The sequence below is a fragment of the Tenrec ecaudatus genome, chromosome 15, assembly GCF_050624435.1.
Source record: "Tenrec ecaudatus isolate mTenEca1 chromosome 15, mTenEca1.hap1, whole genome shotgun sequence".
Lineage (NCBI taxonomy): Eukaryota > Metazoa > Chordata > Mammalia > Afrosoricida > Tenrecidae > Tenrec > Tenrec ecaudatus.
The window spans coordinates 20,348,948-20,359,157 of NC_134544.1; the positions used below are offsets into that span (position 1 = coordinate 20,348,948).

Below are 10,210 nucleotides of genomic sequence, written 5' to 3' on the forward strand. Positions count from 1 at the left end.
GAAAATGTCATAAAAATCTTCCCTACAAAGGCATTTCTGAATGAAGGCCAAACATGACAGTGGGACAAGAGGAAGTAGAGGAAAGAACTAGGAGACAAAGGACAGCAATAGACACAAAGTCATTAACACACAACCATCATGTTAGTTTCTACTCAAAGCAACCTTTTTTTTTTTTTTTTTCAGTGAACATCCAAAATGTTCTGATAACAGGATGCGGCGTTGGGTTAGTTTTTGTAGCTTCCGCTGGCACATCGGCCTCTGGCATGCTCGAACTTCCGGCCCTTGGAGCGGACATGTGCCTGTACACCTCGCGGCCTTTGCGTGGAGCAGACAGCAGGGCAGTGCCACAGCCCCTGGGGGAGTCCAGGGCCAGCTGGCAAAGGTGAGGATCTTTCCCCCAGCCTTGAGAATGCAGCTTTGGACCCGGCTGCTCACTCGCAGGGCACACAACTTCAGCTCGGGCACCGCTTGCACCCATCCGTTATGGTCCCCACGAGCACAGCTGTTGGCCAGGATGCTTCATCTACCCGATCATCTGAGAGAGGGACAGGGGCGGCGCCAGTTGGTGCGCTCATGCACTGCCTTTTCAGCACAACCTGGTTGAAGGTGGAGTGGGTTCGCCGGGCCAGACACCTGCATAGCTTGACCAGGATGCGCAGGTCGATGTCCTGGCTCTCGGGTTCCTTGCAATGAACCTTTCGGTCCTTGTTGTGGCGGATGTCAACTCCCATGATGGCACCTCCTGCTCTGCCAGGTCTGGAAACAGCATTTTTTAAAAATCATTTTATTAGGGGTTCGTACAACTCTTATCACAATCCATATATCCATCCATTGTGTCAAGCACATTTGTACATTTTTTTGCCATCATCATTCTCAAAACATTTTTTTTCTACTTGAGGTCTTGGCATCAGCTCCTCATTTTCCCCTCCCTCCCAGCTCACCACTCCCTCACGAACCCTTGAAAATTTGTAAATTATTATTATTTTGTCATGTCTTAAATTGTCCGACATCTCCCTTCACCCCTTTTCTGTTGTCTGTACCCCCAGGGAGGGGGTTATATGTAGATCCTTATGTTTGGTTCCCACGTTCTACCCCACCTTCCCTTTACCCTTCTGGTATTGCTACTCTCATTATTGGTCTTGAGGAGTTTATCTGTCCTGGATTCCCTGTTTCCAGTTCTTATCTGAACCAGTGTACATCCTCTGGTCTAGCCAGATTTGTAAGGTAGAATTGGGGTCATGATTGTCGGGGGGGAGGGCATTAAAGAACTAGAGGAAAGTTGTATGTTCAATTGTTGCTATACTGCACCCTGACTGGTTCATCTCCTCCCTGCGACCCTTCTGTAAGGGGATGTCTAGTTATCTACAGATGGGCTTTGGGTCTCTATTCCTCACTCCCCCTCATTCAGTGATACGATTTTTTGTTCTTTGATGCCTGATACCTGATCCCATCAACACCTCAGGACCACACAGGCTGGTGTACTTCTTCCATGTGGGCTTTGTTGATTCTCAGCTAGATGACCACTTATTTATCTTCAACCCTTTAAGACTCCAGATGCTATATATTTTGATAGCCAGGCACCATCAGTCAAAGCAACCCTGTGTAAGGTTTTCTAAGCTGTAAATCTTTATGGAAGCATACAGTCTTAACTTTCCATCACAGAGTGGCTGGTGGCTTTGAATTACCAAGCTTGCAGTTAGGAGTCCAATGTTTTCCCTACAGAGGTCAGTGAAATACAATTGAGAACTCAGAGTTAAACCCTGATTTTAAACTACAAATCTAAATTTATAGTGGGAAAATTTTTATTTTGTTTCTTAATAAGTGGTGCCGACTAAAGCTGGATATCCAAGTGCAAAAATAATTAAGCAGGGGTCCTACCTCACAGCATATGCAAAAATTAGCCCAAAGTGGATCAAAAACCTAAATGTGAAATCTAAAGCCACACAACTCCTGGAAGAAAACATCAGGGAAAACCCATGGGGACTTTTTGTGTATGTAAAGCTAGGATAACAAACATAACTACCAGTGCACAAAAAGAACACTAAATAAATAAGAACCCATAAAAATATAAAGATTTTATTTAAAGAGTAGCTTATAGATGTAGGAAAAGCTTCAGACATGACTTATATAATAAGGGTCTCAGCTCTAAAGTCTTTAGATAACTGCAACAACCGAACAACAAGAGGACATACACTTAGAACTGAGCAAAGGACTTGAATAAAACCTTCACCAAAAAGAACATCCAAGCCATCAAAAAATATACACAGGAAGTTTTTAAAAATCATGGAAAATGGAATTAAATGATAATGGCATTTTCCCATAAAATTTTTGAAGCCCCCTTGTATGAAAAGATGTTGACAATCATTAGCTACTAGAAGGGTGGAAATAAATATTAAAAGGATATACCATCTCATCCTGGCTGAAATGGCACTCCACAGACATAATCAAACACCTTCCAAGATTAGTTTTTTGGGTTTGAAAACTTAGGACCATACCTTGATGGGACAACTCAGTCAAGTGACCTAATATAGTTGACAAAAAGTCATGATCTACATCCTAGTGACGGGAGTGGCATAATCTTAAGAACTTTCAAGGATTCACTGAGGCACCATTACAGGTCTCTCTGCTTTCCAAGGGTAAAACAGTGAGAAGGAAAACAGAGGAAAGAAGCAAGTCTACAGGAGTCATAACTTCATCACCCGAGACCAGAAGATGATGCCCGCCTACCTCCCCAGACTATCTAATTATAATCATAATAGATTGCCTTGAGTAGAATGGGAGAAAAATATGGAGTTTAATTATGATTATTTTAAAGCCAGGAAAACTTAAATAGTAGGGAATCCCTGTGACTGTCGCCTTGAGTCACCTTTTAAACCTACAACCTATTTTGTCTCCTGAGATCAGGAGTGAAATAACTGACTGGCATACAAGTGAAAAGATATTACATGTACGATGGGCACTTTCCTTAAAAGTCACCACCATGAGAACACAAAGCCCACAATTGCTCAATAGTAAAGATGGGAAGATAAGGGAGCAGGGGAAGTAGATGACTGGACATGGAGCAAAGTGAACAGAGAGAGAATGTTGGCACCTTGTGATAACTATAGGTAAAGTCACTGAACAACATGCAAATATCGTCAAATGAGAATTTAACTTGCTGGGTAAACTTTTCACCAAAACCTTACTTTAGAAAAAGGAAAAAAAGAAATGGTAGCTGTTATATTTACCCCAAGGAAAAAATCAAAGTTTAGTAAGGAAAAAAATCAATTCAGTCAATACCTATAATATTCTGCAGATATGGTACCGATTTAAATCTATTGGCAGATTGTATTTCCTTGTGTCTTTTCTCTCCATCATATAGCTACCTGCTTTTATTTGTTAATATTTGAGTGCAGTGCTATGTATATTTTGATCACTCGCTTTTTAAATTATCTCCATTAGAAGTTGATCAAGAGGGCTGGGTTTCAAATTATGTGAGAGAGCCCTCACTACAGCTAATTCCCAATAATGATTTTTTTTTCACTTGAACTTTGACCTAACTTATTCCCCCTCTCAGTTGCATGGGAAAAATAAATAAACACTTAATTTAAAAATAAGATTGCCAGGGTAGATGCTGATTCTTTGTTTCATTTCAGCCAACTACCCATACTTGTTCAATGGATAGAGCAAACCAATTGGACTGCTGAGTCGCTTGAAGCATTGACCACTTTTATCTTGACCACTCTTATTGTAGCTGTTAACCTACATACATTTTTCACATAATTTCATTTCCATTTTAAGATCAAGCTTACATATACCATTTTGATTCTTTGGGAACATCTTTCCTGAATTGGTTAACTTATTTATTCTTCTAACGAATATTTCTAAAAATCATTTACTGAGTGAAGATTTATAAGACACTAAAAGATATAGAAGAGGATATTAAACTGGGAACGCATATGCAATACATGCCCCCAACTACACCAAATCAAACCCTGCAGTCAGATAGATACATGCCTGATAGGAAAGTTTTTTCAAATACTGTGATTCACACATAAATGTACATGTATGCATAAAAATTTGTATTATATATATGGTAGCTTCAAGAATTAAAAGATAAATGGAATTCTCCATGACCTTTTCAAGTTCTCTCATTTTATATATATATTTAATATATTCACATATTTACATAAGAGAAAACATGCTAAATGCTATAGAATCATACTCTAGAGAGTGGTCATATTCCCTCAAGGTTGATATTTGGACAGGTTTCTCAGAAGTAATGTCTTTGAATGATGGAGGGGACTTGAGGATCCAGAATTGGTAACTGAAACAAGGGCAGCAGAGAGGACAGTATGTTCAAGGTACAGAGACGACCTCATGCAAGGCATACACTGAAGACATCAGGTAAACCTGTCCCGCTTCAGTTCTGACCTTGTTATGTGATGTCTTCTGCCTGCATAAAACATGTTCCTAAAATAAAAAGAACAATAAAGAAGATTTTTTAAAAACTTAAAATGCAAAGTGTATTCATAATTATCAAGCCAAGAACATCATGTCAGAAGCTTTCCAAAATGAATGATCTGACAGCCCAGATCAGAACATTGTGGTATTACACGATACCCAAAATTCTCAAATAAGATGAATAACAGTTCTCATCTTTAGGGATGGACAAATGATTCCTCTCTGTTATTGGACTTCTCCAACAAGCATCCAGATTCCTTAGCAGCTTGGATGAAGAAGACTCTCTTTGTAGCAGTAACCAATTGCAGCAAACCTCAGATCCTGCAAGGAAGTATAGAACTCACAAAGAATTTTAGGCAAAAGGTATCTTGTCTTTCCAAGGCATTAGACCCAAACTACCCAATATAGTTTGTCTTGTTTCCATTAAAGTAGTTTTTGTATGCATCTTGATTCCCAGCCAACAAACCCAGAGCACAGTCCAGAATAGAGTATGCTCATAGTTTTTTTATTTAATCATCAATAAGTAGGCTATTGATGGGTACCAATTCTACCTAATATCCTACTTCAAAATGCTGGGTAAGGGGGAAGGTGTGATAGTTAAGGTCTTGTGTCAACTTGGCTGGGCCAGAATTCTCAGTGGTTTTGCTGTTAAGATCTGGCAGTATCCTATGATGGGGTCTCCCTAAGGATGTGGCCTGCTTCCAATGTAAGCAGACACTGCGGGAAAAAGTATTTTTGATTTTGACTGTGACTGGATCCTGCATCTGACTTGTCAATTCTTGGTTCTTTGGAGTTGCACCAATGGCCTGCTATCTTACCTACCAATCTTGGGGTTCATTTGTCTATGCAATCAGCAGACTGGTGTCTTCATGCTGATTTTGAGTTAATTGGGCCCCGTGGGTTTATGAGTCAGGAGAAACCTCCAGCCTACCATCTGAACCATGAATTGGAATTTGCTCCCTTTTACAACCATGTGAGCTATTTCCTTGATATAAACTTCTCTATATATACATATTTTGATGAAACACTAATTGAAATGTCTCAACGAGATGATGGAACACTTGAAGCACACACTGGTCTATGACAAAGCATTTGAAAAACTGCTACTTGGCCAACTGACTTCAAGAGATTCCTATGTATACCTGTTCCAATGGAAAGTGACCCAACAGAATGTGCAAATTATAGGACAATATCATTAATGTCACATGTAAGTAAAATGTTGCTGAAAATCATCCAAAAATGGTGGCAGCAGCACATTGACAGGGAGCTGCTAGAATTTCAGGCCAGATTCAGAAGAGGACATGGAAAAACAGAAATCAATGATGATGTCAAATGGGTCTTAGCTGGAAGCAGAGGACATCAGAAAAATGTTTGCTGGTGCTGTTGTTAGGTGATGTCAAGTCATGTCTGATACAGAGATGCCACGTACAACCAAAGGAAGCACTTCTCAGTCCTGTACCAGCCTCACAATTGTCCTTATGTTTGAGCCCAGGGAATGCACACACTGTGCCAATACCTATTGTTGAACGTCTTTCGCAATGTCCTGCCACCTTACCCAGTATGATGCCCTTCTCTAGGGACTGGTCACTCATAACAAAATGTCCCAAATATGTGAGGCAAAGTCTCCCCATCCTAACATTCTTCCTGTCCTTCGCATGTTTATGTGTTTATCTTGCTTGCTGCAAGTGAGGAGGACTTGAAGCACTTGCTGATGGAGCTCAAGGATTGCAGCCTGCAGTTGGAAGTATTTCTTCATAAGTCATTTTAAAGAAAACCCAAGTCCTCACAACTGGACCAATAGATAAAATCAAGATAAAAGCAGAAAAGATTGAAGTTGTCAGGGGCTTCATCTTGCTTGGGTATGTAATCAATGCTCATGGAAGCAGCAGTCAAGAGAGCAAATGGCATTCAGCCTGGGTTAAATCTACTACACAAGACATCTTTAAAGTGTTGAAAAGTAAGAAGGTTACTTTGAGGACTAAGGTGCACTAGATCCAAGCCATGGTCTTTTCAACCACACATATTCATGTGAAAATTGGACATCGAATAGGAAGACCAAAGAAGAATGGATGCATTTGAATTATGGTGCTGGTGAATAATACTGAAAATACCATGAACTGCCAAATGAATATACCATGGTAGTTACATAATCTATTGTCAATTTGAGACTTATGAGTGAAGGAGTGGAATTTAGCCTATTGATCAGGTCACAGCTTGATGACCTCATTTGGAGGTGCTAAGGAGATAAATAGCTTATTGGAGGTGGGACACGGCCTCACTCCCTGTGAGATATTATGGATGAAGAGACACACGGAAAGAGGCTTATGGAGCCAGAGCTTGGGAACCGGAGGAGCCATGTGGATACCCATGCCAATGCTGAGACACTTATACCATCACTGGATCCACAAGACCTTCCACCCACTGGCTGTGATCTTCCTGTATTCAGTCCCTGGGAAAGGAAATCATGCTTGGTGAAATGGAGGGGCAGTGAAAAAGAGGACGACCTTCGATGAGATGGACTGAAACAGTGGTGACAACAGTCTCAAACCTAAGAACAATTGTGAGGACGGCACAGGAGCCGGTGGTGTTCTGTTCTGTTGTACATCAGGTTGCTATGGGTCAGCACAACTGGACGGTACCTAACAGCCACAACTATAGATACAGATAGAAGCTTCACTGGTTTCCCTTCTCTAGAGAACCAATCATCGAACAGAAGAGTAGGTTCTCAGAAGTATCGAGTTGGACCCAGCATGATCATGATTGCAATGGCCTCTGCCTGACAGTAAGGTTGTTCAAGACTCTTGTCGTTGGCTAGAACTGATCTGCCAGTGGCTCAGTCTGACTGATATTATACAGGTGAGTGTGGGGTTCCCACTGTCCCCCATAGCCTTCTACAAATTGGGTGTTCATAATTTTAACTCTGATAATTTTCCCTTCACCATACTCAAATGTTGTAAATATCATCTATGAATCACACCAGCTTGTGCTTCTTTGATGTGGACTTTGTTGACTTCTTGTTTGAATACAAGCCTTTAAGGTTCCAGACACTATTCTGATTGATAGCTGGGCACCATCTACTTTTTTCACCACACTTTCCTGTAATACCCTTATCTTCAGTGATCTTTTCCTGAAGGTGTGTAACAAGCAAGACCATGATGTAAGAACTAATTGTTCTTAAGTTAGAGTTAAGATTTAGTGAAAGTTCAAAATCCATGCCTGGATCCATGGTTTTTTGTTGTTGTTTTTTTTAACTTGCTGTATCTTGGGAGCTAATATATATGTCATATCATTCCATAGTCCAATCCCGTCAAGCATGATTGTACAACTGCTTTGATAATCAGTCTCCAAACATACTTTTCTTTCCTGAATTTCTTGACATCTTCTCCTTCCTATTTCTCCCACCACCCCCATGTTGCCCCTCCACCCAAAACCCTGTTATATTTTCTTTCCCTATAGGCTCAACTTCCCTGGATTTCATTTGCCAAAAAACAGAGAAACCAGTAACACAACTTCAAGTGGGAGATCCTTTGGTGGTGCACCTCTAAGATACACCCTAATATAAACATGCATGAGCACAATATAACAGAATGGACATCACAGAATTGCTGAAATAGTACGTATCTTAATGTAGAATACAGGGTGTCGATGTAGCCAGACCTTGTTTGTCTGCCAGCCAATTTCTTGGTACAGCTGCTTCAGACACCAAGTGTTCTCTGGCTTAAGTCCTCAGGATGTAAGTGTGTCTGAAGTAGAGTCCAATAGTGTTCACATTTTTACCGATGCAACCTCTGGAGCCTGTCATGATCACCAGAGATCCAGGCTTCAGTGTCCCAGTGTTCTATGGGCATGGGACACGGGATACCCCCAGATGTACCAGGTCAATTCTACCTACCCGCTGCATGCCATTAAAGACCCTCCCCACCCAATGCTTCCAAAAGCATCCTCGGTTTCTTCTCCCCCCAACTGGGGGTCAGTTCTCCTTCCCCTCTCCTCAATAGATGGGCACCTACATTCATTCAAACTTGCCCATTTCCTCTCCCCTGTCCTGTCCTGCCTCTCCCCTCAGCAAGCCTCATCCCACTGACAGGGACACCTCCCTCCCCCGGGGGACCTCAACATGGCTACCACTTAGCAGACAGCCCCCTTCCCCTCTCCCCCTTCCATTGATCTCGGCTGTCATTAGGTTGCCCTTCAGTCAAGGGACCTACCCTATACTTGCCTGGTATGGTTCACTGGCACTGGTCAGGCTCATTACCAGACCAGACCAGATGACTGGCTGGCCTGCAAGCTTGAACTTGTACCTATTGTGCTGCTTGTTCCTACTGCAGTGGACTCAGATAGTCTTTGTCCTTTTGTGCTTGACTATCTTCACTCAGCACAATGTCTTACAGATCCCTCCACGAGTTGATGGGTTTTAGGGTTTCATCACTACTCTTTAGGGATGAGGAATATTCCATCGTATATATGCACCAGAGTCTTGTTTTTTTAATCCAGTCTTCTATTGGTGGGAATTTAGGCTGTTCCCAGCTTCTTATTATTAGAAAGGGTGCTTTAATGAACATGGGGGAGCAGATGCCCATCCATGATCTGTTTCTTATTGCTTAGGAGTATATGCCTAGTAATGGTATTGCTGGGTCATCTGGTAGTTCAATTGTCATCTGTTTTAGGCATCACCATATTTACTTCCACAGTCGCTGTACATATTTACAAATCCACCAGCAGTGGATAAGAGTTCCTATCTCACCACATCCTCTCCAACATTTGTTGTTCTCGGTTTTCTTAAATTGGGCTAGAGTAATGAGCATCAGGTGGTATCTCGTGGTTTTGACTTGCATTTTCTGATGGCTAATGACTGGGAGCACTTCCTCATATGTGTATTAGTCATTCACGTGTCAACCTTTGTGAATTTTTTGCCCACCTTCTCAGAGGGCTATTGGTTTTTTGTTGTTATAAGCTTGTAAAATTCTGTAAATTTTAGTAATCAGTACTTTGTCTGTTATGTCATTACTAAATATCTTTTCCCAGTCTGTGGGTTCTCTTTTTACTCTTTTAATAATGTCGTTCAATGCACAAAAGTGTTTTATTTTTAATAGGTCCCATTCATCTATTTTATCTTCCACAGTGTGAGTTTCCTGTGTTAATTCTGATAGGCCATGTACTCTCTGCACTAGGGCTCCTGGCTTTGCCCCAATTTTCTCATCGATGATCCTGATACCTTTGGGTTTTCCATTTAGGTCTTTAATCTACCTTGATCTTGTTTTTGTTCATGGAGTGAGATATGGGTCTTGCTTCAATCTTCTGCCTGTGGATATCCAGTTTTTCCAACACCATTTATTGAAGAGGACATCTGCTTCTCATTTAATGCTTTTTGGGCCTTTCTCAAAAGTCAATTGTCTGTATGCGGATGTTTTTATTTCTGGGTTTCTGTCCTGATCCATTGGTCTGTGTATCTATCCTTATACCAGTGCTGGGCTGTTTAGACAACTGTATTAGCTGACTGCTGATGCTCCCCAGAGACCATCTGCTGCATTTCTCAAAGAACCTGCTGCATCGTAAATTTTGGCAGCCAATGGTCTCCATTTCAGTCTTCATTATTTTGGACAAGGAAAAGTTCAGATATTGATGAAGTAGACTTCTTTGCCTTTCTTCAATTGAGAACTTCAGCCTACCAACAAGAAAGCTTATGTGTGTCTGTTTTTCACTCAATGAAAAATTCCACTAAAAAAATTCCTACCCGAAAATATGGGCTTTGGTTGAGGACCATCTA

At 41.2% G+C, this 10,210-nt stretch overlaps 1 pseudogene; it reads right to left on the reverse strand.

Moving 5' to 3' along the window:
• Positions 1–224: 224 nt before the first annotated feature.
• LOC142427972 (large ribosomal subunit protein eL18-like) lies at positions 225–731 on the reverse strand (annotated as a pseudogene).
• Positions 732–10,210: the final 9,479 nt, after the last annotated feature.